This window comes from Hemiscyllium ocellatum, chromosome 29 (genome assembly GCF_020745735.1).
Source record: "Hemiscyllium ocellatum isolate sHemOce1 chromosome 29, sHemOce1.pat.X.cur, whole genome shotgun sequence".
NCBI lineage: Eukaryota > Metazoa > Chordata > Chondrichthyes > Orectolobiformes > Hemiscylliidae > Hemiscyllium > Hemiscyllium ocellatum.
The window spans coordinates 24,038,272-24,066,249 of NC_083429.1; the positions used below are offsets into that span (position 1 = coordinate 24,038,272).

Sequence of the window (27,978 nt, forward strand, 5' to 3'; positions counted from 1 at the left end):
TTGCTCGATCCACTCTTCACTCTCGCCCTTGCTCTTCTCGCTTACTCTTTTTCCCTCTTGCTCTTCTCTCTCTCTTTCTCTCTCACTCTCACTTTGTGTTCACGCGTGCTCTCTTTTCTCCCTCATGCACTCTCTTGCTCTCGCCTCCCTCTTGCCATCTTTTCGCACTGTCTCGCTCTTCTCTTGCTCACTCTTCTCTCTCTCTCGCACTCTGTTCTCTCTCTCTCTCACTCTCTTTTCTCTCTCACTCACTTTTTCTCATTCTTTCTTCTCTCTCTGTTGCTCTCTCTCTGCCCCCACTTTTCTCTCTCTTGCTCTTCCCCCTCTCTTTTCTCTCCCTCACTCTTATTCTTCTTGTGCTCTCTTTTCTCTCGTGCTTTTTTCTTGCGCTTTTTCTCCCGCTCTCTTTTTTCGCGCGCTGTCTTTTTTCGCGTGCTTTTTTTTCGCGCGCTCTCTTTTCTCTCACATGCTCTCACTCTTCTCTCGTGCTCTTCTCCCTCCCTTTTATCTCGTGCTCGCTTTTGTTCTCCTCTTTTTTTTCTCTAGCTCTCTTTTCTCTTTTGTCTCGCTCTTGCAGTCTTTTTTCTCACTCTCACTCATCCTTCTCCCTTTTGCTCTTTTTCTGTCTCACTCCCTCATGCTTGCTCTCTTTTCTCTCGTCTCTTTTCTATCTTGTCTGTTTTCTCTCTCCTCTCTTTTTTATCTTCTCTCACTCTTGCTGTCTTCTCTTGCACTCGCTCTTGTCGCGCTTTCACTCATCTCTCGTGCTCGCTCTCGCTTTCTCTCGCTCTCGCTCTGTCACTCTCTCTCCCACACACTTTTTTCTCTCTATCTTGTCCTCTCTCTCTCTTGCTCACCCGTGCTCCCTTTTCTCGAATGCGCTTTTTTTTCGCTCTTACGTGCTTTTTTTTGTCTCACCATGGTTTTTTTCTCTCTTGTCTCTCGCTCTCTTTTCTGTCTGTCTCTCCCTCGCTCTCTCCTCCCTCGCTCTCTCCTCCCTCGCTCTCTCCTCCCTCGCTCTCTCCTCCCTCGCTCTCTCCTCCCTCGCTCTCTCCTCCCTCGCTCTCTCCTCCCTCGCTCTCTCCTCCCTCGCTCTCTTTTCTCTTCTTGCTCGCTGTCACACTCTCTGACTCCTCTCTGTCTGTCTCTTGCTCTGTTTTACTCTCTTGCGTGCTCTATTTCGCTCTTCTCTGTCGCGCTCTTTTTCCCTCTTGCGCTCTTCTTTTGCTCTTGCTCTCTCTCTACTCTCTGGCTTTCTCTCTCGCGCCCTTTTCTCTCTCGCGCCCTCACTCTCCTCTCTCGCCTTCTCCCTCTCTCGCTCTCTTTTCCCACTCTCGCGCTCTCTTCTCGCGCGCTCTTCTTTGCTCTCGCCTTCGCTCTTGCTCTCGCTCGTCTGTCTCGCTGTTCACTTGCATTCTTTTCTCTCATGCGCTCTTTTTCATGTCTCTCATGCTCTCTTTTCTCTCTTTCACACTTGGCCTTTACTCTCTCGCTTGATCTTTTTTCTCGCGCTCGCTGTTTTTTGTCTTTCTCTCATCGCTCGGTCTTTCCTCTCGCTCGCCTTCGCTGTTTTCTCTCTCGCTGTTTTCTCTCTCTTCTCTCGCTGTTCTCTCTTACTCTCTTTTTTTCGCTCTGCTTTGGTCTTGCTCTTGGTCTTGCTCTTCTGTTTCCTTCTCGTCTCTCGCTCTTTGCTCTTGCTGTCTTTTCTCTTGTGCGCTCTTTCCTTCACTTTTCTCTCTCGCTTTTCTTTTCTCTCTCACTATTTGCTCTCTTGTCAATGCTCTTCACTGTTGCTCTCGCACTCTTATCTCTCATGCATTCTCTTTTCTCTCGCACTTGCTGTTTTCTCTTGCACGCTCTCTCTCTCTCTCCACTGTCTCTTGTCGCTCGCTGTTTTTCTCTCATTTGCTGTTTTCTCTCCTCTCCCTCTCTCTCCCTCTCTCTCTCTCTCTCTCTCCCCTCACTCATCTTCTGTCTCACTCTGTCTCTCCCTTTTTGCTCTCGCCGCCTTTTCTCTTGTGCTCTCTTTTGTTTGACTCTTCTCTCTCGTTTTTCTTGCTCGTCTTTTCTCTCTCGTACGCTCTTACCTCTCGTGCACTCTTATCTCTCGTGTATGCTCTTGTCTCTCTCTCTCTCCTTTTCACACTCACTTTCTTTTCTCTCGCACTCGCTGTTTTCTCTCATGCTCGCTGTTTTCACTCTCTCTGCTCTGTTTCATTCTCTCCTCTCTCTATCTTTTTCTCTTGTCGCTCGCTATTCTCTCTCTCACTATTTTCTCTCTCTCATTCTTTTCTCTTTTCCTCTCTCCCTCCTCTCTGTCACTCCCTCTTTCTCCCTCCACTCTTGCACCGTGTTCTCTCTCTCTCTCGCGCCGTGTTTTCTCTCTCTCTCTCTCTCTCTCTCTCTCGCCCTCTCTTGCGTGTTCTTTTCTGTCATGCACTCTTCTTTTCACTCTCACTCTCTTTGCTCGCTCGCCTTCACTCTTTGTCTCACTCTTCGCTTTCGCTCTTCTGTCTTGCTCTCGCTCGTCTCTCGCACTGTTCGCTTGCATTCTTTCGTCTCGTGCGCTCTTTTCTCTCTCTCATGCTCTCTTTTCTCTCTTTCACGCTTGGCCTTTTCTCTCTCGCTCGCTGTTTTCTCTCTCTCTCTCATTCAATCGGTCTTTCCTCTCTCTCGCGTTTGCTGTTTTCTCTCTTCTGTTTCCCTCTTGTCTCTCGCTTTTTGCTCTCCCTCTCTTTTCTCTTGTGCGCTCTTTCCTTCACTCTTCTCTCTCGCTCTTCTTTTCTCTCGCTCCCTTTTCTCTCTCTCTCGATCTCTCTCGCTCTCTTGCGCTCTCTCTCTCTCTCTCGATGTCTCTCTCGATGTCTCTCTCGATCTTTTCTCTCTCTCGATCTCTTCTCTCTCTCGCTCTCCTGTCTCTTGTTCTTCTTTCTCTCGCTCACTCTCGCACGATCTTGTCTCTTGTGCGCTCCCCTCTGTCTCTCACGTACTCTGTTCTCACCTGCTTGCTTACCTTCTCTCCTCTCTCGCTCACTCTTGTTTCACTCACTTCTTTTCTCTAACATGCTCTTGTCTTTTGAGCGCTCCTCTCTTTCTCTCTCTCTCGCTGTGTCTCTCTCTCTCTCTCTCGTTGTGTCTCTCTGTCAGCATCTCTCTCGCTCACTCGCACTTCCTTTTCTCATGTGCGCACTTTTTTCTATCTCATGCACTCTGTTTTTGTCTCTCATGCGCTATGTTGCTCTCGCCAGCGACCTTTTCTCTCTCGCTCTCTTTTCTGTCTCGCTCTCTTGCTGCCTCTCATACTTTTCTCTCTTGCTCCCTTTTCTCTCTATATATCTCTCCCCTCTCTCGCACTCTCACACTTCTCTTTCTTGCTCTGTTTTCTCTCTGGCGCTCTCTCTCTCTTCTCTCCCCTTTTGCTTTCTCTCTTGTGTGCCCTTTTCCCTCTCGCGCCCTTTTCCCTCTCGCGCCCTTTTCCCTCTCGCGCCCTTTTCCCTCTCGCGCCCTTTTCCCTCTCGCGCCCTTTTCCCTCTCGCGCCCTTTTCCCTCTCGCGCCCTTTTCCCTCTCGCGCCCTTTTCCCTCTCGCGCACTGTTTTTTCTCTCTCACACGCGGTTCTCTCTTTGGCGCGCTGTTCTGTCTCGCGCGTGGTGTTTTTCTCTCTCTGGTGCGCTGTTCTCCCTCGCGCGCTGTCTTCCTCTCCCTCGCGCGCTGTCTTCCTCTCCCTCGCGCGCTGTCTTCCTCTCCCTCGCGCGCTGTCTTCCTCTCCCGCACGCTGTTTTCTCTCTCTTGCGTTGTTTTGGCTCGTGCTTCTGCTCTATTTCCTCGCTCTCTCTCTTGCTCTTCTCTCTCTCTTGCTCTTTTCCCTCGCTCTTGCTCTTCTTGCATGCTGTTTCTCTCTCTTGCGTTTCTCACTCACACTTCTCCCTTGCTCTCGCTGTTCCCGCGCGCACGCTCTCTCTCTCTAGCTGTTCTCTCTCTCGCTTTTTTCTCTCTCTCGCTTGCTTCACTCTCGCTCACTTGTTTCTTTTGTCTCTCGCATACTCTTGTCTCTCACGTGCTCTCGGCTCTTTCTCGCGCTCTTGTCTCTTGTGCCTTCCGCTCTGTCTTGCGTGCTCTGTCCTCACTCGTTCGCTTCTTTCCCACTCACTTCTCTTTTGCTCACTCTCATTTCACCCGCTTCTTTTCTCTCTCACGCGCTCTTGTCTCTTGCGCACTCTTTTCTCTCTCTCTCGCGCGCTCTGTTCTCTCGCGCGCGCTCTCTCTCTTTTATCGCTCCCTTTTCTCTCTCCTCACTCTCTCTCTTCTCTCTTGCTCTCTTCTTGCTTTTCTCTTGCACGCTCTTGTCTCTCTTGCGCGCTCTTGTCTCTCTTGCGCTCTCTATCTTGCTGTCTCTTCTCCCTCTCTCTCCTCTCATACCCTCTTCTCTCACTTTTTTCTCTTGCCTCTCTTTTCTCTTGCCTCTCTTTTCTCTTGCCTCTCTTTTCTCTTGCCTCTCTTTTCTCTTGCCTCTCTTTTCTCTTGCCTCTCTTTTTTCTCTTGCCTCTCTTTTCTCTTGCCTCTCTTTTCTCTTGCCTCTCTTTTCTCTCGCGCGCTTTTTTCTCTCACATGCTCTCTTCTCCCTTGCTCTCATTCTTCTCCCTTGCTTTCGACCTTGCTCTTCTCCCTCGCTTTTGCTCTTTTCTCTCTCTCGCTCTTCTCTCTCACTCCCTCACCTCTACTCTTAGCTTTTGCTCTCACTCTCTTTTCTCTCGTGTGCTCTTTTCTCTCGCTCGCTTTTCTCTCTCGCTCTTCTTTTCTCGCTTGCCTTCACTCTTCACTGTGTCTCTTCACTCACGCTCTTGTACTTTGCTCTTGCTGTCGCCTGTCTCACTCTTATGCTCTCGCACTCTTATGCTCTCGCACTCTTTTCTCTCGTGCGCTCTTTTCTCTCGTGCGCTCTTTTCTCTCGTGCGCTCTTTTCTCTCGTGCGCTCTTTTTCTCTCTCGCTCTCTTTTCTCTTGCGCTCTCTCTTTTCTCTCTCGCTCTATTCTCTCTTTCGCTCTATTCTCTCCCTCGCGCTCTCTCGCGCTCTTTTCTTCCTCATTCTTCCTCTTCTTCCTTGCTCTCTCTTTCTCTCCCTCAGTCTCTTTTCTCTCTCTCTCGCTCTCTCTTCTCTGTCACTCTCTTCTCTTGCTCTTTTCTCTGTCTTCTCTCTCGTTTTCTCACTCTTCTTTGCTCTCTCCTCCCTCTCTCTTCTCTTTCTCGCTCTCTTCTCTCTCTCACTCTTTTCTCTTGCTCGCTGTCTTTTCTCTCTCACTCTCACTTGATCTCCTGTTTCTCGAGCTTTGTTCTCTCTCGCTCACTTCTCTTGCTCTTTGCTCTCATTCTCTCTTGCCCTCTCCTCTCTTTCTCACTTTCGTTTCCCTCGCTGTCTCTTCTCTTTCTCACTCTTTTCTCTGTCTTGCTCTTTACTCTCTCTGTCTCACTCCTCTCTCTTGCGTGCTCTTTTCTCGCTCTCGCCCACTGTCTTTTCTCACGCCTTCTCTATTCTTGCGTTCCATTTTTCCTTCGCGCTTTCCTTTCTCTTGCACACTCTTTTCTCTCGTGTTTTTTGCCCTTGCAGGCCCACACTTCTCCCTTGCACCCGTTCTTCTCTTTCTCTCTCGCCCTTCTTACTGTCTTTTCTCTCTCGGTCACTTTTTGTCGCTTCTCTTTTTACTCTTGCGTGCTGTTTCCTCTCCTGCGCACTCTCTCTCGTTCTTTTCTCACTCTCACTTTCTTTTTTCTCTCGCTCGCTCTTTTCTCTCGCTTGCTCTTTTTTCTGTCTCGCTGTCTCTTCACTCTCACTCTCACTTGATCTCCTCTTTCTCGTGCTTTGTTCTGTTTCACTCGTTTCTCTCGCTCTTTTTTTCTCGTTCTCTCTTGCTCGCTCCTCTGTCTCTCTCTCTCTCTTCTTTTTCTCATTCTCTTCTCCCTCGTTCTCTCTTCTCTCTTGCTCACTCTTTTCTCTGTCTTGCTCTTTTCTCTCTCTATCTCACTCCTCTCTCTTGCGTGCTCATTTTTCTCTCTCGCGTGCACTGTCTTTTCTCTCGCCTTCTCTATTCCTGTGCTCTTTTCTCTCATGTGCTCTTTTCTCTTGCACACCCGCTCTGCTCCCTTGCACTCATTCTTCACTGTCTCTCTCTCACTCTTCTCACTGTCTTGTCTCTCTTGATAGTTTTTCTCTCGCACGCTCTTGTCTGTGTCTCTTTCTCTCGCATGCTCTTGCCTCGCGTGTGCTCTTGTCTTGCTTGCGTGCACTCTTGTCTCTCTCGTTGGTCTTCTCTTGTACTCATTTTGCTCTTGTGCTCTCTTCGTTTTTGCACTCTTGCTCTCTTGCTGTCTCCTCTCCCTCTCTCACTCTCTCTTGTCTTTCTTGCTTTCTCTTCTCCCTCGCTCTCACTCTCTCTTTTCTCGGTCTCGCTCTGTCTTCTCCTTTCTCTCGCGCTCTCCTTTCTCTCGCGCTCTCTCTCTCCTCGCTCTCTCTTCTCTCTCTTGCTCTCTCGTGCCTGCGCTTCACTCTCTTGCTGTCTTCTCTCACTCTTTTCTTTCTATTCTCTCTTGCACTCTCGTTTTGTATTGCTCTCTCCTCTGTCTGTCACTCTCTCTTCTCTTCTCTCTCACTCTTTTTTTCTGTCTCATTCTTTTCTCTCACACTCTCTTTCTCCTCTCTTGGTCTTTTCTCTCGCTCGTTTTTTTTCTCGCGTGCTCTTTTCTCTCTCTTGTACGGTCTCTTTTCTCTCTCTTGCACAGTCTCTTTTCTCTCGCATTCTCTATTCTTACGCTTTATTTTTCTCTCGCGCTCCCCTTTCTCTCGTGCTCTCCTTTTCTCTTGCTTCTCTTTTCTCTCGTGCATGCTGTTTTCTCTCTCGCACTCTGGTCTTTCCTGCTCTCTTTCTAGCTCACTCCTCTCACTTGCTCTTTCTCTCGCATGCTCTTTTTTCCCTCACTCTCACTCTTTTCTCTCTCTCTCACTCTCTTCTGTTTCTCCTCTCTTCCTCTCTTGGTCTTTTCTCTCTCACTCGCTTTTTTTTCTCGTGCACTCTTTTCTCTCGTGTTCATTATTCTTGCGGTCTATTTTTCTCTCATGCTCTCCTTCCTCTCACGCTCTCCTTTCTCTTGCACTCCCGCTCTTCTCCGTCACATTCGCTCTTCTCTCTCTCTCACTCTCTTTTCTCTCTCGCTCTTTTTTTTCTCTCGCTCACTCTCTTTGCTCTCACCTTCTCTATCCTTGCGCTCTATTTTTCTCTTGCGCTCTCCTTTCTCTTGCATGCTCTTTTCTCTCATGTGCTCTTTTTCTCTTGCACTCCCACTCTTCTCCCTTGAACTCGCTCTTCTCTCTCTCTTCTCACTGTCTTTTCTCTCTCGGTCGTTTTTGTCTTGTTTCTCTTTTCTCTCGTGCGCTGTTTTCTCTCGTGCTCTCTTGTCTCTCTCTCTCTTGCGCTCTCTTTTCTCTCACATTCTCTATTCTCACGCTCTCTTTTCTTTCTCAGTCCCTATTCTTGCGCGCTGTACTTTCTCTCGCGCTGTCATGCTCTCTCCTTTCTCGCTCTCTCTTCTCCCTTGCTTTCTCTTCTCTTCTCTCTTGCTCACACTTTTCTCTGTCTTGCTCTTTTTCTCTCACGCTCTCCTTTCTCTTGCTGTCTCTCTCTCCCTTCTCTCCCTTCCCTTGTCATCCCTCTCTCCCTCCTCTCTCTTCTCTCGCTCTCTTCTCTTGTTCTTTTCTCTCTCTTCTCTCCTGCACTCTCGTTTTCTCTTGCTTTCTCCTCAATCTCTCGCTCTCTCTTCTCTTTTCTCTCACTCACTCTTTTCTCTCACTCTTTCTTCTCTCCCTTCTCTCTTCCTCCCTTGGTCATTTCCCTCTTGCTTGGTTTTTTTCTCGCGTGCGCTTTTCTCTCTCACATGCTCTCTTTTCTCTCTTGCTCACTTTTCTCTCCCTCACTCTCTTTTCTCTCTCATGCTCTGCTCTCTCGCACTCTGTTCTCTCGTGCTCTCTTTCTAGCTCATTCTTCTCTCACTTGCTCTGTTTTCTCTTCTCTTTCTCTCACTTCTCTTGTCTCTCGTATGCTCTTTCTCCCTCACTCTCGCTCTTTTTTCTCTCTCACTTTCTCTTCTCTCCTCTCTTCCTCTCTTGGTCTTTTCTCTATCACTCGCTTTTTTTCTCGTGCACTCTCTTCTCTCTCACACGCTTTCTTTTCTCTTGCATTCGCTATTCTTGCGGTATGTTTTTCTCTCACGCTCTCCTTTCTTGCTACTTCCTCTCTTTTCTCACTTCTTTCTCTGTCGCTCTCACACTCCTTTCGCTCTCTTGCTTCTGCCTCGCGCTCTCTTTGTGCTTATTGCGCGCGGTCTCTTCATTCTCGCTCTTGTCTCTCTCACTCTTCACTATCGCTTTCTTTTCTCTCACACTCTGTTTTCTTACACTCACTGTTTTCTCTCTCTTGCTCTTTTTCCTCTCCCTGCTCTCTCTCGCTCTCTCTCTTCTCCCTCTCGTCTCTCTTGTCGCTCGCTGTTTTCACTTGCTCGCTCGTTTCTCTCGCTCACTCTTTCCTCTCTCTTCCCTCGCTCTCTTTTTCTCTCTCTAGGTCTTTGCTTTCTCTCTTGCTCTCTTCGCTCTCGCTCTTTCTTCTCTCTCTCACACTCTCCTTTCTCTCTCTTGCTCTTTTCTCTCTCTCGCACTCTTTTGCTGTGTCTCACTTTTTTTCTCTCTTGGTCTTTTTTCTCTCTCACTCTCTCTTGTCTTTTTCTTCTCTCTCTCGCACTGTCTTGCTCTCTTACTCTCTTCTCTCTCGCACTTTTCTCTCTCCTCTCTCTTTTGCTCTCTCTTTCTTGTTCTCTTCTCTCTCACTCACTCTTTTCTCTCACTCACTCTTTTCTATCTTTCGCTCTTCTCTTTCCCTTGCTTGCTCTCGCTCTCTTTTTTTCTAGCTTGCTCTCTTTGCTGATTTCTTTCGCGCATTCTTTTTGGTCTTTTTCCTCATGTGCCCTCATCCTTCGCTTGTTCACTCTTTTGCTCTTTTCTCTTTTTTTTCCTCTTCTTGCTTTCTCGCTCTTCTTGCTCTATACTCTCTCTCTCGCTCTTTGCTCTCAGCTCTCCTCTCCTGCTCTCTGCTCTTTCATTCGCATTCTTTTCTCTTATTTCTCACTCATTCTGACTCTGTTTGCACTCTTGCTCTCATTTCATGCTGAAGGTATCGCTGTCTTTTCATGCTCTCACTCTCTTTTTGTGCTTTTGCTCTCCCTCACTCTTTGCGCTCTCCCTCACTCTTTGCGCTCTCCCTCACTCTTTGCGCTCTCCCTCACTCAACGCACTCTCTTTTTGCGGTGTCCCCTCTCTTTTCACCCTCTCCCCTCTCTTTACGTGCTCTCTTACCTCTCCTTTTAGGTTTCTTCCCACTTCTTCACTCACTTTTTTCATTCCTTTCTATCTTTTATCATTCCTTTCTGTCGTTTCTCACTCCTTTCTATCTTTTCTTGCTTCTTCTTTTCTCGCTTTCACTCTCTTTCGCTTATTGCACACTCCCCCCTTATTGCACTCTCCCCCTCTTTTTTTGAGCACTCCGTCTCTTTTTGTGCAGTCCCTCTCTTTTTTTTGCGTGCTACTCTCTTTTTGCTCTCTTCACTCTCGTTTCGCTCTTTTCCCGCTCGCTCACTATTTTCCTGCTTGCATGATCTCTTTTATCACTCCTTTCTCTCTTGCTCTCATTCTCTCTTTGTGCTTATAGTGTACTCCCTCTCTTTTTACACACTTCTCTCTCTTTATTGCTCTTTTTTCCCACCCGCTCACTCTCTTCCTTTCTTTTCTTGCTCCTTTTTCTCTTTTCTCGCTCCTTTCCCCCTCTGTCTCACTCTCTCTTTGTGCTTTTTGCGTGCTCCCTCTCATTTGTGTGCTCCCTCTCTTATTTGCGCACTCCCTCTCTTTCCTCTCTCTTCCCTCTCTTTTTTGCTGTCTTCCGGCTCACTTGTTCTCTCTTTTTTCACACTCCTTTGTGTCTTTTCTTGCTCCTTCTCTTTTCTTGCTTCTTTCTCTCTCGATCTCATGCTCTTTTTGCTCTCACTCCTGCCCCGTGCTCTCTTTGTGCTTATTGCGCGCTCCATCTGTTATTGTGCGCTCCCTCTCTTATTGTGCGTGCTCTCTTTTTGCATGCTCCCTGTCTTTTTCACTCTCTTCCCTCTCGCTCGCTCTATTCCCCAATGCTCATTCTCTTTTCACACTTCTTTCTGTCTTCTTTCGCTCCTTCCTCTCTCTTTCTCGCACCTTTCTCTCTCGTTTTCACTCTCTTTTTGCTCTCTTGCTCCCGCTCTCTGTTTGTGCTTTTTGCACACTCTCTCTTTTTGTTTTGCATGCTCCCTCTCTTTTTGCTCTTTTCCTGCCTGTTCGCGCTCTTCCCACTTGCACGCTCTGTTTTCTTGCTCCTTTCTGTCTTTTCTCACTCCTTTCTCTCTCTTTGTACTTCTTGTGCATTCAGTCTCTTTTTGCTCTTTTCCCACCCGCTCGCTGTCTTCCCACTTGCATGCTCTGTTTTCTTTCTTCTTTCTGTCTTTTCTCAGTCCTTCCTCTCTTTTCTCGCTCCTTTCTTTCTCTCTCGCTCTCTCTTTTCACTCTCGCTCCCACGCTCTCTTTGTGCTTTTTGCACGTGCTCTCTTTTTTCACGCTTCCCCTTGCTCTTGCTCTGTTTTCATCTCTGCTTCTCTCTCCCTTTTTGGGTTCTTGCTCTTCTTGCACTCTCGGTCACTTTTGCTTTAGATTCTCCTCTCTCATTCCCACTCTTATTGCACACTCCCGCCCTATTGGCTCTCTTCCCACTCACTCGCTCTCTTTTCTTGCTCCTTTCTCTCTCTCTCTCTCTCTCACTCTCATTTCACTCTCTTGCTCCCACTTTCTCTTTGTGGTTTTTGCGTGTTCCCTCTCTTTTTGTGCGCACCCTGACTCTTGCTCTGTTTTCTTCTCTCTCTCTCTCTCTCTCGCTCTCGTTCCCCTTTCGCGTTCTTGCGCTCTCTTTTTGTGCTCTCACTCTATTTTTGCGCTCTCGTTCTCTTCACGCTCTCTCGTTCTTTTCTCACGCTCCCTCTCTTTTGGCTCCCTTCCCTCGCTAGCTCTCTTCCCGCTCGCTCGCTGTCTTTTTCTCACTCCTTCCTCTCTTTTGTCGCTCCATTCTCTCTCGCTCTCACTCTCTCACTCCTGCTTTCTATTTTGTGCATTTTGCACACTCCCTCTCTCTTTTGGGCACTCCCTCGCTCTAGCTCGGTTTTCGTATCTTGCTTGCTCTCGCTCCACTTTTGCGCTCTTGCACTCTCCTTTTGCAATTGTTGCGCTTTCGCTCACTTAGAGTCATAGAGATGTACAGCACAAAAACAGACCCTTTGGTCCAACCCGTCCATGCTGACCAGTTATCCCAACCCAATCTAGTCCCACCTACCAGCACCCGGCCCATATCCACCCAAACCCTTCCTATTCACATACCCATCCAGATGGCTTTTAAATGTTGCGATTGTACCAACCTCCACCACATCCTCTGGCAGCTCATTCCATACATGCACTACCCTCTGTGTGAAAAAATTGCCCCTTAGGTCTCTTTTATATCTTTCTCCTCTCACCCTAAACCTACGCCCTCTATTTCTAGATTCCCCACGCCAGGGAAAAAGACTTTGCCTATTTATCCTATCCATGTCCCTCATGATTTTATAAACCTCTATAAGGTCACCCCTCCGCTTCCGACACTCCAGGGAAAACAGCCCCAGCCTGTTCAGCCTCTCCCTAAGCTCAAATTCTCCAACCCTGGCAACATCCTTGTAAATCTTTTCTAAATCCTTTCAAGTTTCACAACACCTTTTCAATAGGAAGGAGACCAGAATTGTATGCAATATTCCAACAGTGGCCTAACCAATGTCCTGTACAGCTGCAACTTGACCTCCCGACTCCTGTACTCAATACTCTTTCCAATAAAGGAAAGCATACCAAACGCCTTCTTCACTATCCTATCTACCTGCAACTCCACTTTCAAAGAGCTATGAACCTGCACTCCAAGGTCTCTTTGTTCAGCAACACTCCCGAGGACCTTACCATTAAGTGTACAAGTCCTGCTAAGATTTGTTTCTCGCCTTTTGCTCTTATTGCACACTCCTTCTCTTTTAGCTGGCTTGCCCTTGTTTTTGCTGGCTCACGCTCTTTCCTCTTGCCTCTTTCCTCGCTCCTCTCTGTCTCTGTCACTTTCTCCCTCTTTTTTCTCTCTTTCTCTGTCTTTCCACTCTCGTCTTTCCACTCTCTTCTTTCCACTCTCTTCTTTCCACTCTCTTCTTTCCACTCTCTTCTTTCCACTCTCTTCTTTCCACTCTCTTCTTTCCACTCTCTTCTTTCCACTCTCTTCTTTCCACTCTCTTCTTTCCACTCTCTTCTTTCCACTCTCTTCTTTCCACTCTCTTCTTTCCACTCTCTTCTTTCCACTCTCTTCTTTCCACTCTCTTCTTTCCACTCTCTTCTTTCCACTCTCTTCTTTCCACTCTCTTCTTTCCACTCTCTTCTTTCCACTCTCTTCTTTCCACTCTCTTCTTTCCACTCTCTTCTTTCCACTCTCTTCTTTCCACTCTCTTCTTTCCACTCTCTTCTTTCCACTCTCTTCTTTCCACTCTCTTCTTTCCACTCTCTTCTTTCCACTCTCTTCTTTCCACTCTCTTCTTTCCACTCTCTTCTTTCCACTCTCTTCTTTCCACTCTCTTCTTTCCACTCTCTTCTTTCCACTCTCTTCTTTCCACTCTCTTCTTTCCACTCTCTTCTTTCCACTCTCTTCTTTCCACTCTCTTCTTTCCACTCTCTTCTTTCCACTCTCTTCTTTCCACTCTCTTCTTTCCACTCTCTTCTTTCCACTCTCTTCTTTCCACTCTCTTCTTTCCACTCTCTTCTTTCCACTCTCTTCTTTCCACTCTCTTCTTTCCACTCTCTTCTTTCCACTCTCTTCTTTCCACTCTCTTCTTTCCACTCTCTTCTTTCCACTCTCTTCTTTCCACTCTCTTCTTTCCACTCTCTTCTTTCCACTCTCTTCTTTCCACTCTCCTCTCTATCTATCTATCTCTATCTCTATCTCTCTCTCTCTCTCTCTCCCTCTCTATCTCCCTCTCTATCTCCCTCTCTATCTCCCCCTCTCTATCTCCCCCTCTCTCTCTCTCTCTCTCTCTCTCTCTCTCTCTCTCTCTATCTCTCTCTCTCTATCTCTCTCTCTCTATCTATCTCTATCTCTCCCCCTCTCTCTCTGAAATGGGAAGAAGAGAACATTTTCAGTTTTCTATCGACTATATGGTCAGACTGACCAGAGTGTAAATGGAGTCCAAGCCATCAGTGGTTGCTAGAGAAATCTTATGTTTAATGTGAATTACTAAGCACTGACATCAAGACCACTGATTTTAGCTCCTCCTCCTGGGAATAGGACATTGTGATTTCAGGATTTTGGTTAAAAGTCCCAGAATTCCATTTAAAGATGAACTTTGAGTTATTGAGATGCCAGTAATCAACAATTCTAATTGTAAATGAACAGATTGTGTTATCCTCCGAATGCCAAGAACTGTCCTGTAAATTTGTGCAGTCAGCGATGGGCATTAGACCTCTTTAGGCTTCAGTGATCTAATCTTGGGCTTGAGAGTATTGTTCTGAAGTGCTGAGGTATCTCCACCATGAGATGAAGGACTTTCATGTGTTTAATGGTTTTTGCATTCTTGAGTAACAGGTCTTCGAGACACCAAGTTTGCCAGTTTTAAAAAAAAGTTTGCACCCTTTCCCAGCCGACCTATAATTACAGCCATCTGCAACATGAAATGGGACACCTTGTGACAGCTGGAGAATGACATCGTGATGTCAACGTTCAGCTTCTGATCGTTACAGTCAGTCACAATGTCACGGCTTCCAACTTCTCAAAGCTGGGTCTTATAACATCTTGAGGGAATTATCTCTGCTGCCGTTTTTGATATTATGTCTACTGCTACCCATCCTACCCAGCTGTGAAAGTTGGTGACTTCATGTGCACAGTACTTGCTGTGTTATCATTTACCCATCACACCTAGAGCTTGCTCTTCAGCTGTGGCCTAAGATAAGCGATTCTGCCAAGTTACCAGACTCTGTCTGAAGAGGATATATTGGGAGGTGGGTCCTGAGACAGGGAATCTTCTGTGTTTGAACTTTTGGGGTCTGCCTGACCTTTTGTGGTCTGATCTTACACTGGGCAGAGTGTGGGTCTACTTACAACAGCAGTGAGCCTGTATGTTCCTTTTTTCTTGAAAATATACAATTGTTTGAAGTGAGCTTTGAAGTATAAGCAATTCAAAAAGTGGAATCCCTCTCTGATAACATAACATAACCTAGTATGTGATTAAACTTGTGTGTTTCTTATATATAGTTTGTGTATGTGTATACCTATGCCTTGCTTACTCTGCCTGCAGTTATAGACATAACCATGTGCTGGCAAGTTAGTCATGGCAGTGTCAACTCCATTTCAACTTGTTCTAGAATTACTTTCACACTGTATTTATAGTTAGATGTTTTAAATGTAGATTTGACGTCGCTCTGCCTTGCATGTTTTATAACCCACCTGCTCCAGAGGTGTGTAAAAACATCTTTGAACATGTTGCTTCAAAAAAATTATAACTTTGAGTTTAAATTGATTGGAAAAAGTGTCATTGTAAAGTTCAGTGTACTTTACAAAGCATGTTTTTTTTTGGTGGATCTTGGAGTGCCAGGGTAGGGAATGTTTTTGCTGAGGTATGAAACACTCAAAAATGCAATCAGATCAGGTATAGAATGGTTAGGTCCAAATAGCATTTGCTCTGTTCCATTCCAAATATACACCTCATCTCAAAACAAACCAAACTGCATAGAGTGGCGCTTCTTTTCCACTTCCTGTCTAAGGCCCCTTAACAGGGGGAAGATTTCCTGATATTTGTAGTAACATTTGAAATGTGGCTGTTGAAATCTATTATGCTCCAACTTGAGGGAATTCTTTTGCTTTTGTTTGATTATACACGTAGCAACCAGAGATGAAAACATCTCCATGGTTGCGGTGGCCAATTTAAAGCACAATGTTATCTTATTGTAAATTTTCTTGTAATAATGCTGTGACAGAACATGGACCAGTAGCAAGTGCACAGTCATCATCCTCATATTGTTTGGAAACTGCACCTTTTTTCAGAGATTACTGTGCAACTGTTCTGTTTTACAGTAACTTGTTTACGACACTGTATCCTTCACCTTTAACATGGTTGAAAGAAAAAGCTCTCCAGGTGTTTCATGAATGCATTATCAGAGCTACATTGACACAGATCCAAGGAAAAACATTAGAAGCGGTGATTTTAAAAGCTTAAAAGTTAATGTGTGAAGTGTACCCTTCCAGTAAAGAGAGAAGGAGCAAATCTGAAAACTGTAGATGGGATCCCAATCTTGTACTGTAACTGAAAGCATGGTCTTGAATTGTGGTGTGAAGTGTAGTGATTGGAATGAGGTCGTAGAATATGAGTTCCCTCAGTGGGGCTGTTAACCAGATCCAATCAGGGAGCCCTGACTGACAGATATAAACAGGAGGATCAGGGATTCTGTTCACTGAGTGCTAGCTCTGAGAAAACTGGATCAGTGTCCAAGACACTGCATTTGTATATAAAGCGCAATTTGGTGACAGGATACCAACCTGTGTGGAGTTATTTCATGAAGGAAGCTGGGAGGTTTGGGGGCTGTGGGTGGACAAAAGACTAGAATTAGAGCCTAACCCTATAGCCCTCTACCAACTCTGCTAAGAGCAATTACACAGTGGTGGGCAACAATTAGTATCTGCTGCTGTGCTGTGGGCTTTGCATCGAAGTGGGCTGCCTTGATCAAGCTTGTGAGTAAAGCACTGACAATGTAGTGTTTTCCAAATCAAAACAAAATGTTGGAAGCGTTTGTGAAGAGAAACATTTTACATTTTAGGTTATTGATTGAAGCAGGAGCATGAAAAAGGAAGGCCTGTGATGCAGTAGAGGGGAAGGGAGGTACACTGCTAAACGTTGTCATGGTGCATTTGCCGGTGAGTGGTAATGGGGAGAGTACAGAAATCGATGAATGGCTATACAGCAGCCATCTCAATGCAAGGGGGTTAAAATCGAAACAGACTTTCAACAATCTTCAAAAACACATGGAACATGCGTGGAGACAGGGATTCCGAATTAGAACGGCTGAATTCAATGAGTTCAGAAGGTTGTGGAATGCTGGGACAAGGTCCTGTTCCTCGAGCTTTATTGGAACACTATAACAGACCATGGAGAGCGCGAGGCGAGAATGAGAGTACAGTGAAAAATAATCATAATCTTCAGGAGGACGCTCGGGCAGACAGAATGGACTTGCTTTGCAAACATGCCCTCCCATCTCAGTTTGCTCACTGTAATGTAAAAGAGAGCACACTAAACTGAAACGTATACAAGTAGATCACTTTCATTTGGAAGGAGTGCTTGGGGGCCTTAGCAGTGAGAAGGGAGGAGGTGAAAGGACAGGTTTGCAAATGGGATGTTAGGGGTGACTGAGAAGTGGACCAGGGTGACATGGAAGGGAATGGTCCCATTGCAAAAGTTGAAAAGGGGTTCAAAGGAAGACACTTTGTGGTGTCATCATTGCTGGACAGGCAGAAATGGCTTGGATAGAAGCTAATGGGCTGCAGGGAAGGGTGAAGGAATCTTACAATCATGGAATAGAAGGGAAAGTCCTAACTGATGGAAGGCTCTGTCAATGACACTGGGTGGGAATCTTCGATGTAAAAGAAAAGAAAAACATCAGAAGTTCTGTTGTGGAAGTGCTGATGTGATGGAAGTGGTGAAACTGAGAGAATGGAATAGAGATCCTTGCAGGATGCAGGAAATGAGGAAATGTAATCTAGGTTGGTCTGGGGGTCCGTGGATTTGGTTTGAATACTTGGAGATAGCATTTCTTCAGAAATGTCGATAGAACTTGGAAGAGTCAAAAATGGACCAATGAGAGAAATTTGAAGCACAAAGCAATTAAATTTTCCAGTTCATGGGGAAAGCTGGTTGTGGCATTTGTGAAGCCTTTAATATAATGGGAAAAGGCAAAAAGTTAGATTAACATTACAAATGTTCCACATAGCTCTCAAAAACACAGGCTTATGCAAGTGCATATAAGTAACACCCTTTTTTTTATATTTCGAGAAAGTGAGTTGAGTTGAAGGGCAAGTTATTCAGAGTGAAGGACAAACTCATCCAGATGGAAGAGGGTAGCAGTGGTTGGGCCTCTGTCGAGTTTGTGGTGGAGACCTTTGAGACCTGGTGGTGGATAAAGGTATCAGGGATTGACTGTACATAATGAAGAAATATTGAGACCTTGGACCTGCTGAAGGGTTATAGGGCATTGAAATAATCACAGATGTAGTTAGGAAAAGGTAAGTTGTGGTAGCTTGAACAAACTCAGTGTGGCAAGGAAAGATTGAGATAAAGAATCGTCCAAGGCAGTCTCATCTCTTTTGGTAAGGAGGTAGAAGTAGGCTGGCCAGGACTAGGGCCTATGGGCTGGAAGCTGTTTAGGGAGGATTGCCTCTGGAGGTGATGTCAGTGACAGTCCTGCACACACTGGATTGATGTTTTGTAAGTGAGGATGTGGGCCACGAGGGGTAGGAGATAGTGCCAGAGTTGACTTGCATCCTCTGGTAGGCAGAGATCAATACGCCAGGCAATAACATTGTCACCCACTCAGCAAGTTAGATGCTCAGGTTAGACCGCTGAGAACAGAGGGCAGAGCGAGTTTGGTTAGAAAGTGAGAGGAGCAGAGAAATTGAGATGGCTGACATCATGCCAGCAGTTTGCAATTAAAAGATCTAGAGAAGGCAGAAGGGATACGGGATCTGTTTAGTGGAGTGGAGGACTTCTGGTCAAAGAGGCAGGAACAATGGAAGCTGAGTGTTGTGTTGAACTCACACCCCGATCTCAATGGATTAAGGGGATGAAGCTGAGGCCTCTGCTGACAGAATCTGAGAGCTGAAGATCAGGAATGCACTGTATGAAGTGAAGGGATAGCTGTTAGCAGCCAGGAGTTGTTGCAGTTTGTAATCCCTTATGCCTGGAAGAAATACTTCAAAAAGATTTTTCTTGAAGACCCAAATGAGATGAGGAACAAAATGAAACTCTGGACCAGGACATCTTTGAGAGGTTGAATTAATGGTGCTTGTTAGAGAGATTGAGGAGTGTACATAGAACATAGAACAGTACAGCACAGAACAGGCCCTTCAGCCCACGATGTTGTGCCGACCATTGATCCTCATGTATGCACCCTCAAATTTCTGTGACCATATGCATGTCCAGCAGTCTCTTCAATGTCGCTAATGACCTTGCTTCCACAATTGCTGCTGGCAACGCATTCCATGCTCTCTCAACTCTCTGTGTAAAGAATCCGCCTCTGACATCCCCTCTATACTTTCCTCCAACCAGCTTAAAACTATGACCCCTCGTGTTAGCCATTTCTGCCCTGGGAAATAGTCTCTGGCTATCGACTCTATCTATGCCTCTCATTATCTTGTATACCTCAATTAGGTCCCCTCTCCTCCTCCTTCTCTCCAATGAAAAAAGTCCGAGCTCAGTCAACCTCTCTTAAGATAAGCCCTCCAGTCCAGGCAGCATCCTGTAAACCTCCTCTGAACCCACTCCAAAGCATCCACGTCTTTCCTATAATAGGGCGACCAGAACTGGATGCAGTATTCCAAGTGCAGTCTAACCAAAATTTTATAGAGCTGCAACAAGATCTCACGACTCTTAAACTCAATCCCCCTGTTAATGAAAGCCAAAACACCATATACTGTCTTAACAACCCTGTCCACTTGGCCATTTTAAGGGATCTATGTACCTGCACACCAAGATCCCTCTGTTCCTCCACACTGCCAAGAATCCTATCCTTAATCCTGTACTCAGCTTTCAAATTTGACCTTCCAAACTGCATCACCTCGCATTTATCCAGGTTGAACTCCATCTGCCACCTCTCAGCCATTCTCTGCATCCTGTCAATGTCCCGCTGCAGCCTACAACAGCCCTCTATACTGTCAACGACACCTCCAACCTTTGTGTCGTCTGCAAACTTGCTGACCCATCCTTCAATCCTCTCATCCAAGTCATTAATAAAAAACACAAACAGTAGAGGCCCAAGGACAGAGCCCTGTGGAACACCACACACCACTGACTTCCAGGCAGAATATTTTCCTTCTACTACCACTCGCTGTCTTCTGTTGGCCAGCCAATTCTGTATCCAGACAGCTATGTTCCCTGTATCCCATTCCTCCTGACCTTCTGAATAAACCTACCATGGGGAACCTTATCAAATGCCTTGCTGAAGTCCATATACACCACATCCACAGCTTGACCTCATCAACTTTTCTAGTCACATCCTCAAAGAACTCGATAAGGTTTGTGAGGCATGACCTGCCCCTCACAAAGCTGTGTTGACTGCATTTAGTCAAGCCATGCTCTTCCAGATGGTCATAAATCCTATCCCTCAGAATCCTATCTAACACCTTGCAGACGACAGACGTGAGACTTACTGGTCTGTAATTGCTGGGGATTTCCCTATTTCCTTTCTTGAAGAGAGGATTTTCATTTGCCTCTCTCCAGTCCTCAGGTACAACTCCAGTGGAGAGCGAGGATGCAAAGATCTTCGCAAGTGGCGAAGCAATTGCATTTCTCATTTCGCAAAGCTGCCGAGGACAAATCTGGTCCGGGCCTGGCGACTTGTCAATCTTAATATTTGACAAAATTTTCAGCGCATCAGCTTCCTCTATCTCTATCCATTCCAGCATGCACACCTGCTCTTCAAAGGTTTCATTCACTACAAAGTTTGTTTCTTTCGTAAAGACAGAGATGCAAGAAATTCATTTAGAGCTTCCCCTACCTCCTCAGATTCCACACACAAATTCCCTATGCTATCCCTGATCGGCCCTACTCTTTCTTTGACCGTTCTCTTATTCCTCACAAAAAGTGTAAAATGCCTTTGTGTGCTCCCTAATCCGTTCTGCCAAGCCTTTCTCGTGCCCCCTCCTGGCTCTCCTCAGACCATTTTTGAGCTCCTTCCTCGCCTGCCTGTAATCCTGTAGAGCTGAGCTTGACCCTAGCATCCTCCCCCTTATGTAAGCTACCTTCTTCCTTTTGACGAGAAGCTCCACCGCTCTCATCATCCAAGGTTCCCTTATTTTACCCCTTCTTGCCTGTCTCAGGGGGACATATTTATTCATCACTCGCAAAAACTGTTCCTTAAACATTCTCCACATGTCTAATGTGCCTTTACCATGGAACAATTGCTCCCAATCCGTGCTCCCTAACTCATGTCTAATCACATCATAGTTTCCTCTTCCCCAATTAAATATCCTCCCATTTTCCCTAATCCTCTCCTTCTCCATAGCTATGTAGAATGTGAGGCAGTTATGGTCACTATCACCAAAATGCTCTCCCACCACAAGATCTGATACCTGCCCTGGCTCGTTTCCGAGCACCAAGTCTAGAACGGCCTCTCCCCTCATCGGCCTGTCAACGCATTGAGTTAGGAAACCCTCCTGAACACACCTTACGAAAACAGCTCCATTCAAATCTTCTGCTCGAAGGAGGTTCCAATCAATATTGGGAAAGTTAAAGTCACCCATTACAACAACCCTACTACGTCCACACTTTTCCAAAATCTGCCGACCTATGCTTTCTTCCATCTCCCTGCTGCTATTAGGGGGCCTGTAGTAAACCCCTAATGAGGTGACTTCTCCCATGTATGATGCATGTCATGGTACATGACATTGAAAGTACATTTGAGGATATGGTGGGAACAGCAGGCCAAGAAATTCTGGATATCTTTCTCAGTTTCCAAAGTTTTAAGTGGATGCAGATTCCAGTTGAGATAAATGAGTTGAAGCTGGAGACCATTTCTGAGCAGGGAAATGTGGCCGCGACAAGGTTTTTTTTTAAGATACCAAATCAAATATGCAAAGTGAAATAAAGCAAAGACAATGAACTAAAGAGACAAACTGAAATCTCTTCCAAGGGAAGAATTGAACTTTTAGAATTAGCTTTTCAAGAAATGTTGGCAAATTAAGCTCTAATGCAATATTTTCTGAATTTAAGCTGCAAATCGAGAATAAAAATTATCCTTTTGAAACAATTTATGCTTTTATTTAAAACATAAATTCTCAAGTAGATAATCTATCTGGCACATTTACAGCTTCTCTTGGGCCAATTTTAGTTTTGTTACATCATTTTGGAGTTATGAAGTTTTTTATATACTTATAATCCACACCAGGAATGAAATGAAGTACGTGAATCAATAAAGGAATTCAATCAGTTGCAATTCATTCCCCCTCTCTTACTGTTTTTGATTTTTTTTCTGTTAAAGTTATGACAATTTCAGATGAGCTCAGGAACGCAATGCAACATGCCCTGTTCAAGTTAAATATTTTGTGGAGCTGGACCAATGTCACTTGATTAAGTGAACAAAGAAAGAGCATTTGGGTTGACAGAGCCACAGTCAGTGTTAAGCATCTGAAGTTAATTGTCTTCACACTGAGCTTCTGATTGCCAGTCATTTGAATTCTGCAGAGCAATTCTGCTCTGACCTCTGCCTCCAACTTGTTTTATTCGTTCAAGGGTTGTAGGTGTTGCTGGCTATGCCAGTATTTATTATCCATCTCTAATTGTCCAGAGGGCTTTTAAGGGTCAACCATAAGGCAGTGGGTTTGGAATCACATGTAGGCCAGACTGGGTAAGGATGGCAGATTTCCTTCCCATTAGTGAATCAGGTGAATTTTATGAAAATTGACAGTATTTACATGATCAGCATTTAAACCAGCTCTCTTTACATGATCCATTACCACCCCATTTTGACCCTGCCATTATCTTTTCAGCTCTCTTCCACTGTATCACAGAACTCAATCTTTGTTCATTTCTGCCCCTCTCCCTTTGTCTCTGTTCGTGTGTGAAACCTGTTTTGCCTTAGTGGTTTTCAGTTCTGATGACAGGCCATTGACCTAAAGAAATAACTTTCTCCCTTCACCAGTACTGCCTCGATAATGCTCAGCATCTTGCCTTTTTTCTGAGTTCCTGCATCCGATCTATTTTGCTTTTGTGTTTATCAAACATTTTTCAAGTGTTCGGTATGATCTAAAAGGCTTTGCAGCTAATTCATTGTGTTTATGATAGAGTTACTGTAATAATGCACAGAAGGAGTTTAGCCAATTTCCACTTAGCAAAAACCTACAAACAGCAATTGGGTAAATGGCCAATTATCTTGATTTAGCAACATGAGTAGGATATGGAGGGGATTCCCTCTCCTCTCCCTCTCCATGACACCTTTTTACATCCAGGGTAGACAGTGCTTTGGAAATATGGCTGCTGAGTTTTAACAGAATTTTCCACCTCAAATACATTTTCTGTAGGGGCAGGAAAGGAGTGCTCGTGTTCTTGGAGTACTGTCCAAAAACTCATTTCATCTGATTAAAATGTAGGATTTGTTGTTTGAAAGATCCCACTCACCTGCTTAATGTCTCATCTGCTCCAGAGGTATCCAATAATATCACTGAACAGATTGATTAAAGGCCTGACTAGAAAGGCCAAATTGCAGCAACAGGATTGAAGAGAACAAAATGGAAAAGACAAAATCATACCGAGTGAAGTCAGTAATTAGCAACAAGTAAGCTCGCTGTTTTGACCTCTTTCCATCAGAGTCAAACTTTTCCATCATTAATCTGTGCAAGTGATTTTTGACTTTTTTTGAACCTGTCCATTTTAAAATATCTCCAGATCTTGTGTTGAGAAAATTCACCTGAAAGAGCTGAAATTTCTTTTTCCCACTTAAGCTGTTGTGGTCCTGTGTGCTTGACTGGCCTTGCAGTAACTATCCCAGGGTTACTTAATCTGTGTCATTTCATATGTTGAAACGTTTTGCGATCCACCCTTCACTGGCTTCCTGGGTTTGAGTATCAGCTTTTGTAATCTCTCCGCAGAAGCCGCTTCTGCATTTTGGTGCTTCTGTGGCTTGGGTTGTGGGAGATCTGTGTCAATGCATCGCTGCTCCATGTTTACATTGCAGAACCGGTTCTATTAGCACAGCAGCAGAATTGCAGACCCATGTTTTCCCACTTTAATGTGTACTTCTAACTTATTCGTTGATTCATTTTTAGACTATGGGAGGAAACTCACGCAGACATGGGGGGAATGTGCAAACTTCAAACAGACAGTCCAAGGCTGGAATCGAACCTGGGTTGCTGGCACTGGTTCACCATTGAGCCACTGTGCCACCTCACTTGCCTTTCTTCCACCTGCCTAAATGCCTTTTAAATGTTATAACTGTACCTGCATCTACCACTTTTTCTGACAATTCCTTCCATCTCTGCACCGTTCTCAGTATTTAAAAAGCTCCCCCTCAGATTCCTCTTAAGTCTTGCACCTGTCACCTCAAAAATATGCCCCTAATTTTGAACTCTCCCACCTTTGGGGAAATACCTTTGCTATTCATCTTATCTATATGAATAATGTAATAACGTAATGAAAATGTGTGAATTACTTTTGCCTTCAGAAATCTAATTTTCATTTGCAAGTCTGATCTGATGTTTCTGCAGCTTTGTCCCATTCAGATCATGGCCATTTGGTTTCTCTAGCTTAGACCTACATTGAGACCCTTGAGCCCCATTCTTCCTTAAATGCGTCCCATTTGTTTTGCCTTCACCACCCCCATGAATCCATTCTTTGCCACAGTAGTTCTTTGTTTGAAGAATATTTTCACCTGACAGTGTTTTTTTTATTTTTATAACCTTGTGTTCCTGATCTGATCTGATTGAGAAGTATAAGATTGTTAAAATAGGCAGGAAGCATGTTTCTGCTGACGGGTGAATCCAGAACCAGAGGACACAGTTTAAAAATAAGGAGTAGGCCATTTAGAACAGAGTTGAGGAGAAATATCTTCACCCAGAGAGTGGTGAGTGTGTGGAATGCTCTGCCTCAGAAGGCAGTGGAGGCCAAGTCTCTGGATACTTTCAAGAAAGAGATTGATAGAGCTCTTAGAGATAATGGAATCAAGGGTTATGGGGATAAGGCAGGAACAGGATACTGATTGAGGATGATCAGCCATGATCATAATGAATGGTAGTGCTGGCTCGAAGGGCCGAATGGCCTACTCCTGCACCTATTGTCTATTATTCCGTTGTATTACTGTCACACTTTATCTTGAAGTAACGTTAAAGATTATTTGCCTGAAGATTTTGCTTTTATGTATCTTGTCAAACAAACTGAAGCTATAATAATAATATAAAAGAAGATTGCAAGAAATCTTTTTAAAGATACATGAAAGTTGAGAGAGAGGCAAGGGTGGACTTTGGACTGCTGGAGAAGTAGTAATGGTGAACAGAGAAGTGGCTGAGGTACTGAATAGATAATTTGTATCATTCTTCATGGTGGAAGACACTGGTAGCATACCAGAATTTCAAGAATAAAAGAGCATAGGAGCTGAGTGTCATAGCCATTACTAAGGAGAAGGTGCTGGAAAGGTTGAAAGGTCTAAAGGTGGGTAAATCACCCAGACCAGATAGACTACATCCCAGAGTTCTGAATGAGATAGCTAAAGACATTGTGGAGGCATGGGTGATCTTTCAGGAATGACTAGAATCAGGGAAGGCTCTAGAGGTCTAGAAAATGGCTAAAGTAACACCTGTTTAAGAAGGGAGGGAGGCAGAAGTCAGGAAACCATAGGCCTGTTCACCTGACCTTAGTCGTTGGTAAGATTTTAGAGTCCAGTGTTCAAGATGAGATTGTAGAGTACTTGAAGTGCATGGTAAAATAGGGATAAGTCAGCATGGCTTTGTCAAGGCGGTCATGCCAGACAAATTTGTTCAAATTTTTTGAGAAGATAATAAGCAGGTTAGACAAAGGAGAACCAGTGAATGGGATCTATTTAGATTTCCAGAAAGCCTTTGACAATATGCTGCTCAGCAAGTTGCGAAATAGGATAGGAGGCTGTGGTATTGGGTGCAAGATACTGGCATGATAGAGGATTGACTGACTGGCAGAAGGCAGTAAGTGGTGATGAAGGATTCTTTTTAAGGATGCAGCTGTTGACTTCAAGGGTTGTTTTGGAACCACAACTATTCATGTTGTACATTAATGACAAAGGAACTGAGGGTATTGTTGCTAAATTTGCAGATGACTCGACAGGTGGATGACCACATAATGTTGAGAAGACAGGTTGTCTGTAGAAGGACTTGGACAGACTAGGAGAGTGGGCAAGGAAGTGGCAGGAGGAGTACAATGTCAAAAAGTATGAGGTTATGCACTTTGGTAGGAAGAATAGAGGCATAGACTATTTTATAAAGGGGGAAAGATTGTGGAAATCTGAAGCATAAAGAGACTCTGGAATGTGAGTTCAGGATTATCTTAATGCTAATGGGTAGGTTCAGTGGCAGTTGGCAAATGCAATGTTAGCATTCATTTCAAGAGGGCTGGAATGCCCTGAGGCTGTACAAGGCTCTGGTCTGATCACATTTGGAAACTGAGCGCTTTTGAGCCCAGTATCTAAGGAAGGGAGTGCTAGATTTGGAGGGGATTCAGAAGAAGTTCACAAGAATGATCTTGGGGATGAAAGGCTTGTCAAATGAGTGGTGGTTGAGGACTCTGGGTCTATACTCAGTGGAGTTTAGAAGTATGAGGGAGAATGTTATTAAAACTTACAGAATACTGAGAAGCTTGGATAGAGTGGAGATGGAGAAGATATTTCCATTAGTCGGAGACCCTAAGACCCAAGGGCATATGCTCCAAGTGAAGGCATGACCCTTTAGAGTATCAGCCATGATTGAATGGTGGAGCAGACTCTGGAATGAATAGCCTATATCTTACGGTCAGAACAAAGCAAAGTACTGCAGTGCTGGCAATCTGCAATAGAAACAGAACAGAAAATGCTGGACAGTTCTGCCAACATCATGGGAGATAGAAAATCAGGGTGAAATATGGACTGTTTCTTCCTGCACAGATGCTGACAGACCCTATTTTTTAAAAAAATTGAAATCCTAACTATCATAAGGTAAAGCTTTCCTTTTCTACATTGACCCATTGAGTATTGCCAGACAGGACTGCGCACCATTGTTCCAGATTAGCATCTTGAGTAAACATTGCCAAATGAGGTTCTGAATGAACTGAGGGAGGTAAAGCTGCCCCACAACAGTCATGTTAAACACACCCACAATAGAATGCCTCTGTTATATCCAGGTGTGATTTTGATATTTTGTTGCTTGTCTGAGTTAAATTATTCATTTATTTTCCATTTGCACTCTATTTTTTTTCATTCTTGAGTCCATGTGCACTATACCTGAGTAGAGGCTGCTTGAACACATTTTCATTGAAGCATAAGAGAGGTCTTCCTTCTGATAAGAACTAGATCCTGTGTTGGCTTCAGATGAAGGTGCATTGTCTCACTTATTATCCTGTAAAGTGCTTATAATTCAAACATGAATCAAATTTTTTTTTAGTGAGGTGGGAATCGTGTAAAAGATATAATTTGTACATTGTGTAATTTTCAAATATAAAGTGGCAAACAACCTTGAATTGAAATAAAAGGTTAATATTGATTTTGCAATCAACCACTTGTATTGAATTTTCAAAATGTTTTGAGATCTTTTCATAATGTTGTAATGTATTCTGCTGTTAATGGAGTGCTGCACATTTTGAAGGTGCTGTCTTTTGGCTGAGATATTAAATGATGACCCTATTACCCTGCTGTGGTACATTTTACAAGATTTTATAGCAGTAATTCAAAGAACTGCAGGGGGGTATCCTGGCCAACATTTATATCTCAACCAATGTCTTTAAAGTAGATTATCTTCACCATTTATTGTGTTACTCCTTTTGGAACTTTGTACAAATTTTCTACCAATTTTCTGCATTTGCGATTTCACTTCCAAAGCACTTTGTTGCTTGTAAATTGTTTTAGAGAGTCCAAAGTTGTGAAAACACAGTAAATTTGCAGAATGATTGATGTTTCTTCTGTAGTTGTTGAGATGTGCAACTCATGTAGGCAATATCTCTTTGTAGCTTAAACCTATATTGATTGAACAATTACCCTGAATTTCAATGTAGTGCGTTGCTTTAGAAGGGTTCTTAAATTATCTTTGGCAAAGGAGAGCAAGAAGATGCATCTGTAATTTCTGTAGTCCAATTTCTTCTGTTTCTTGAAGATTGTCACAATTGTGATCTCCTTGAGATCATTTAGGATAACTTCTTCATTCCTGGTCAGTAGGATGAGGCTGTGGGGGTGGAGTGTCACTTGCACTCCTTTGCGCTTGAAGATTTCAGTGGAGGTTCTGTCACCATCCGCTTTGTTCTTCTTTTGGGCGATAGCTTTCATGATTGCCACAGTGTGTTGATTGATTTCCAAGCGTGGTAAAAACAATGACTGCAGATGCTGGAAACCAGATTCTGGATTAGCGGTGCTGGAAGAGTACAGCAGTTCAGGCATCATACAAAGTGCAGCAAAATCAAATTCCCAGCGATTTGATTTCGCTGCACTTTGGATGCTGCCTGAACTGCTGTGCTCTTCCAGCACCACTAATCCTGATTTCCAAGCTTGTCTCTAAATGTTGTGATATGCAATTGAAAATGCTGTCTTGTCATTCCGAATACTTCATTGGAAAGGTCTTCAAAATGGCCACTCCAAGCTGCATTGACAGCTTCCCTCTCCTGGATCAGATCCCCTCTACCCTTGAGCCTCAGAAGAGAGAGTGCTTGGTTCACAAATGGCCTTTTGTCAGTGAAGAGACTACTGACATCTTCACATCAGTGAGATGTTGTGTTTACTCACCATAGGTTCATTGGTATCACAGGGGATGTTTGTACTCCTGCCATTGCTTTTTGGCAAGCCTATTTCTTCTGCTTTGAAATTGGGTCATTCTGCCAGCAGAGAGAGTCTCCATTTTATGTTCAATCAGGCTATTGATATAAA

The 27,978-nt window shown here is 44.5% G+C and overlaps 1 protein-coding gene and 1 pseudogene across 8 annotated transcripts in view; one reads left to right on the forward strand and one right to left on the reverse strand.

The window, feature by feature from the left end:
* Positions 1-27,978, forward strand: part of pknox2 (pbx/knotted 1 homeobox 2) — a 439,080-nt gene that overhangs the window by 7,864 nt on the left and 403,238 nt on the right. The window lies entirely within an intron of this gene.
* On the reverse strand, positions 100-27,384 carry LOC132829512 (uncharacterized; annotated as a pseudogene).